Below are 5,516 nucleotides of genomic sequence, written 5' to 3'. Positions count from 1 at the left end.
GAGGTGCCGATCAAACAGCACCTCCCAACCAAAGAGCCAGCGCCACGCCGCTGGCTCGGCCCGCCACGGTCACTCCCACGCCCGCGGGGAAACCCCAGCAAGGGGAACGCGCGGGCACGCGCCCGAGCCTGCCCGCCCCCACACGGCACGCCGTGGGGGGCGACGAGGCACCCGTCCCCCCCGAGGGGGACGAGGGGCACGCCTCCCTTACCGACTCGACCCCCCCGCTCCTCAGACACACCAGCGCAGTGGTTACCTGAGGAGGCCGACGGGAACAGGGAACGACACCGCCACTCGGCCTCGGGCGCCTGAGGGACGACCTGGAACGCTCCAGGGGCACCGCCAACGGCCTGGGGAACGCGCTCACGCGCCCGGGAAGGCGCGCGGCGCGGCGGCAACACGGCCCGCCCCACCGCGGGGAGGGCCGCCCGCGAGACACAGCCAAGAGGCACAGGCAGAGCATCCGCCGCGTCACGGAGACCCCGACACCGCCCACGCCACGAGGCACGGGGCGGGGGAGCGAGGTCGGGCCGGATTCCGCACCCCTGCCGCCTCCCACACGCCACTCGCAGCGGGGGAGAACGGGCGAGGGGACCCGCGGGCAGAGCGAGAAGAGCGGTCCCGTTCGCCATGAACGTCCGTCCCTCGTCTGGCACGGCTTAGGCCCGGCCCGGGAGAGCACAGCATCACCACATCGGTCGGCAGCATAACGCGAGGGACCCCCGAGCAAGGGAAGGCCGGCGAGGACAGCGAGCGGAGGAGCCTGCTTCAGCCTCACCGACCCCTCTCCTCCTCCAGCAAGCGCGGGCGACGACCCCAGGACGAGAACGCCTGACACGCACTGGCACGGAGCCGGTGGGATGGGGTAAGTCGCGACCGCACCCGGGTGCCGGCGGCAGGGAGTGCACGTGGTAGAGGACCCCGCGCCCCTAACCCCGCCGCCCTCGGGTACCAGAGACCGGAGGTGGCACCACGGTCGTGGGGGCGCCTGGAACGCACAAGAGCCGGCGCGCAGGCCCCAGCGGGCGGCTCAAGCGGCGGGGGTGGAAACGGGCGTCCGGTTCTCGGCCAGAGCCCGGAGCCCTCCCCGCACACGCATCCAGGCACCCGGAAGCTCTCGGGCGACTGTCACCCGAGCAGAGCGTGTCAGCACTTATCTGGCGGCACAAAACCACCCATTCGGGGGCAAGAATCGCCGCGCCCGGAGACGGGGCCCACCCACGGATCACCAGGGGAACCCCTGGATCACGGCCACGGCCACCAGACCCCCAAGCACGACCCCATCGCCACCAGGCCCGGAGCTCCCGGGGCCATCTGGTCGACCCCAGAAGCGTGGCGGCAGGGGGAGCCGGGGACAGCCTCCCCGGGCCGCCCGCGCGGGCCGGGACCGGTCGGTCCCTCCCTCTGAGTCGCCGGGTCAGGACTTAGAAAAGAATTCCGCGGAGGCGCCTCCGGCGACCGGGCCCGGGGCGGGACCGTGGCTCCCGTCCCTCAGCCGGGGCTCCACCTACGCCTCGAGCCGGCCCCCTCCCGCCTCCGGACAAAGACGCGACCCGCGAAACTCGGAGAGAGAAGTCCGGTCCGACGGCCCGGACCCACCCCGGGCACGCGTCCGGGCCGGGGACGCCCTCCCCGGCCCGCCCTCGAGGGCTCCCGGGGCCGGTCCACGCTCTTCTCCAGGGCGGGACTTGGAAAAAAAAACTGCCACGGAGGAGGAGGCATCCGAGGACCGGGCCCGGTCCCCACCGCCAGAGCCGGTCGACTCGGAAGACCAGTGGGGAAAAGGCCAGCCCGGCGGCCGAGCCCGTCGCGCCCTCCACGGGCCTCCCCCGCAAGGCCCCGGCCGGTCGCCCACCTCCGGAGCGGGGCGCGGAAAGGGGATCGGCGACGCGGAAGGCCCGACCACCGGGCCGCCCTCGGGACGACGGCCGGGCACGGGACGAGCTCCCTCGCCCGTTCCCCCGCGGCGGCCCCCCACCCCCTCCCGGGGACGGAGGGGCACCGGCGGCTGCTGGTCGACCCGTCCGGGAGGCCCCACACCCCGGCCGGCACCGGGCGGCGCGGCGACAGCCACCTCCCTCAGTAGCCTGCACCTCCAATCTCCGGCGAGCGGGCGTCGCGCTCACGCCCCGGCGCCACCGGGCCAGATCCCGCCAGCGACGCCGGCCTCCCGGGACTCTGCCTCGGTCACCGCGGCCGAGTCCCGTCCCTTGGCCCGCGTCGCCGGAGCTCCGGAGGAAAGAGACGATATAAAAGCGGCCGCCAGGTGGCACCCGGCGACCGACGACCGCCTCAGCGGGACGGAGCCGGAGCGCGGGCCCGCCGGGGAGCACAGCCGGGCTGCCGGGCCGCCCGATCCCGTCCCGGAGCCCCCTCGGACCCAGCCTCCTGGCCCAGTGCGGCCCCGGGGCGTCCGCCCGCGGGCTCCCGGCCGCCAAGGCGCAGCCCCAGCCGCAGGAGGGGGACTCGGAAAAGGTTTCTCGGGCGATCACCGGGAAGGGGAAGGGGAGAGTTCCCCCCAGAGAGGCCAGGGGGCGGCCCGGGCCGGGCTGGGCCGGTGCGGCCGGGAGGCCTCCGCTTCCCGGAGCGGCTGGAGCGCCCCCGGGGTTCCCGGGAGGACTTAGAAAATCAGGGCGGGCGGGGACGGTCAAACCGAAACCAGGCACGTCATCCGAGAAGGACCGTGATGACGGGAGGAGGAAAGCTTTCCAGTCCAGAGCGCCTGTCGAAGGCAGGCGGAGAGTCTACCCGCTGAAACTGACGAAGATGGGCAAAAGAAGCTAGCTCAGGCGCCGACATTTAAGGAAATAAAAAAAAAAAAGCACGAGGGCGTGGAGAAATGGGGAAAAATCAACACTGAGAAATCTACCCTCTGAAACCGACGAAGATGGGCAACAGGGGCTAGCTCAGGTGGCAATTTTTAAGGAAAAATGAAAGGAAGTGCGTGGAGACCTGGGGAAAAAGCAACACGGAGAAATCTACCCTCTAGAACTGAGAAAGAAGCGCAACAGAGGCTAGCTCAGGTGGCAATCTTTAAGCAAAAAAAATAAAATAAAAAAAAACAATGGCGAGGAGACCCGGTCAAAAAGCAACCCTGAAAAAGGTACCCTCTGAAACTGAGGAAGCAGGGCAACAGTGCCTAGCTCAGGTGACAATCTTTAAGCAAAAGAAACACACAAGGGCGTGGGGAGCTGGCGAAAAGGCAACACTGAGAAATCCAGCCTCTGAAACGGACGAAGATGGGCAACAGAGGCTAGCTCAGGTGGCAATCTTTAAGCAAAAAAAATAAGATAAAAAAATACAATGGCGAGGAGACCCGGTCAAAAAGCAACCCTGAAAAAGGTACCCTCTGAAACTGAGGAAGCAGGGCAACAGTGCCTAGCTCAGGTGACAATCTTTAAGCAAAAGAAACACACAAGGGCGTGGGGAGCTGGCGAAAAGGCAACACTGAGAAATCCAGCCTCTGAAACGGACGAAGATGGGCAACAGAGGCTAGCTCAGGTGGCAATCTTTAAGCAAAAGAAACACACAAGGGCGTGGAGACCTGGGGAAAAAGCAACACGGAGAAATCCACCCTCTGAAACTGAGGAAGATGGGCAAGAGAGGCTACCTCAGGTGGCAATCCTTAAGCAAAAACAAAGCACAAAGGCGTGGAGCCCTGGGGACAAAGCAACTCTGAAATATCTACCCTCTGAAACTGAGGAACATGGGCAAGAGAGGCTAGCTCAGGTGGCAATCGTTAAGCAAAAACAAAACACAAAGGCGTGGAGACCTGGGGAAAAAGCAACCCTGAAATATCTACCCTCTGAAACTGAGGAAGATGGGCAAGAGAGGCTGGCTTCAGGTGGCAATCTTTAAGCAAAAGAAACACACAAGGGCGTGGGGAGCTGGGGAAAAGGCAACACTGAGAAATCCACCCTCTGAAACGGACGAAGATGGGCAACAGAGGCTACCTCAGGTGGCAATCGTTAAGCAAAAGAAACACACAAGGGCGTGGAGGCCTGGGGAAAAAGCAACACGGAGAAATCCACCCTCTGAAACTGAGGAACATGGGCAAAAGAAGCTAGCTCAGGTTGCAACCTTTAAGCAGAAGAAAAACACAAGGGCGTGCAGACCTGGCAAAAAAGCAACAGTGAGAAATCTACCCTCTGAAACCGACGAAGATGGACAACAGAGGCTAGCTCAGGTGGCAATTTTTAAGGAAAAATAAAAGGAAGTGCGTGGAGACCTGGGGAAAAAGCAACACGGAGAAATCTACCCTCTAGAACTGAGAAAGAAGCGCAACAGAGGCTAGCTCAGGTGGCAATCTTTAAGCAAAAAAAATAAAATAAAAAAATACAATGGCGAGGAGACCCGGTCAAAAAGCAACCCTGAAAAAGGTACCCTCTGAAACTGAGGAAGCAGGGCAACAGTGCCTAGCTCAGGTGACAATCTTTAAGCAAAAGAAACACACAAGGGCGTGGGGAGCTGGCGAAAAGGCAACACTGAGAAATCCAGCCTCTGAAACTGAGGAAGATGGGCAACAGAGGCTAGCTCAGGTGGCAATCTTTAAGCAAAAGAAACACACAGGGGCGTGGAGACCTGGGGAAAAAGCAACACGGAGAAATCCACCCTCTGAAACTGAGGAAGATGGGCAAGAGAGGCTACCTCAGGTGGCAATCCTTAAGCAAAAACAAAGCACAAAGGCGTGGAGCCCTGGGGACAAAGCAACCCTGAAATATCTACCCTCTGAAACTGAGGAACATGGGCAAGAGAGGCTAGCTCAGGTGGCAATCGTTAAGCAAAAACAAAACACAAAGGCGTGGGGACCTGGGGAAAAAGCAACCCTGAAATATCTACCCTCTGAAACTGAGGAAGATGGGCAAGAGAGGCTGGCTTCAGGTGGCAATCTTTAAGCAAAAGAAACACACAAGGGCGTGGGGAGCTGGGGAAAAGGCAACACTGAGAAATCCACCCTCTGAAACGGACGAAGATGGGCAACAGAGGCTACCTCAGGTGGCAATCGTTAAGCAAAAGAAACACACAAGGGCGTGGAGGCCTGGGGAAAAAGCAACACGGAGAAATCCACCCTCTGAAACTGAGGAACATGGGCAAAAGAAGCTAGCTCAGGTTGCAACCTTTAAGCAGAAGAAAAACACAAGGGCGTGCAGACCTGGCAAAAAAGCAACAGTGAGAAATCTACCCTCTGAAACCGACGAAGATGGACAACAGAGGCTAGCTCAGGTGGCAATTTTTAAGGAAAAATAAAAGGAAGTGCGTGGAGACCTGGGGAAAAAGCAACACGGAGAAATCTACCCTCTAGAACTGAGAAAGAAGCGCAACAGAGGCTAGCTCAGGTGGCAATCTTTAAGCAAAAAAAATAAAATAAAAAAATACAATGGCGAGGAGACCCGGTCAAAAAGCAACCCTGAAAAAGGTACCCTCTGAAACTGAGGAAGCAGGGCAACAGTGCCTAGCTCAGGTGACAATCTTTAAGCAAAAGAAACACACAAGGGCGTGGGGAGCTGGCGAAAAGG

Source organism: Equus asinus, unplaced genomic scaffold (assembly GCF_041296235.1).
Source record: "Equus asinus isolate D_3611 breed Donkey unplaced genomic scaffold, EquAss-T2T_v2 contig_41, whole genome shotgun sequence".
Taxonomy (NCBI): Eukaryota; Metazoa; Chordata; class Mammalia; order Perissodactyla; family Equidae; genus Equus; species Equus asinus.
This window is presented reverse-complemented; position numbering follows the sequence as displayed.